A 925-nucleotide genomic window follows, 5' to 3' on the forward strand; every position below is an offset into this window, starting at 1 on the left:
GACTCCAACTCAAAAAAAAAAAAAAAAAGCAAGCACGGTGTTTGTAACGAATTGACTGAAACAAGGGAGGAGGGAAAAGTTCAGTAGAAAAACTACCTCACGGGAGATACACAGCTATCGCTAGCAGGTTATACATTGAGAGTCTCGAGATAAATATAGATGTAAGTATAAATATAGATAGGAAATTGAGACATAAATATAGCTGTAACCAAGAAACCACCCATTTGCTGTAGATGCTCAGTCACTGCGAATAAAGAGAACACTCAAAGTGTGCCATTAGTATTAGCCTAACGTTTGAACGTTGACTAATAAAAAAATTTCAGATGTTTATCTTCTTCCACTCCACGGATCTCCACAAGGGGCCTTTTAAGATGTGTCCTACATTTCTCAAAAGACAATTTTAATTACCGTGCCTATGGAAGATTGGAACAGGCCTTTGAGAAATTAGGCTCTTTCTCTTGGTTTCTCAAAGACCGGTAACACCTCAGTTTGGGATTGGTGGACATGGGTGACTCCATTTTGATTTTTAGTTCAAAACAATGGCCTCCTGTAATTTTTGTTTAACACAAGAAACAAAATGCATTCGACAACAAAATAGGTGGGATTGAGGTAGGATAGCTAGCACTGGTTAGATATAGATAAATTTCCCTAAGGTAAGTTTTAGGAAGCATGTAGACATTTTTAAGATTACATTTTACTAGGTGAAAAAATTGCCTGAGACCAGGGGTTCAAGACCAGCCTGGGCAACTTTACAATAAATCAAAAGTTAGCCCCGCATGGTGACTCACATCTTTCCATACTTGGAAGGATGAGGTGGAAGGATGGCCTGAGCCCAGCAGGTTGAGGCCGCGGTGGCTGTGAGCATGCCAGTGTACTCCAACCTGGGCAACACAGTGAGACTCCAACTAAAAAAAAAAAAAAAAAT

Source organism: Carlito syrichta, unplaced genomic scaffold (assembly GCF_000164805.1).
Source record: "Carlito syrichta isolate Samal-C Ts95f unplaced genomic scaffold, Tarsius_syrichta-2.0.1 Scaffold314790, whole genome shotgun sequence".
NCBI lineage: Eukaryota > Metazoa > Chordata > Mammalia > Primates > Tarsiidae > Carlito > Carlito syrichta.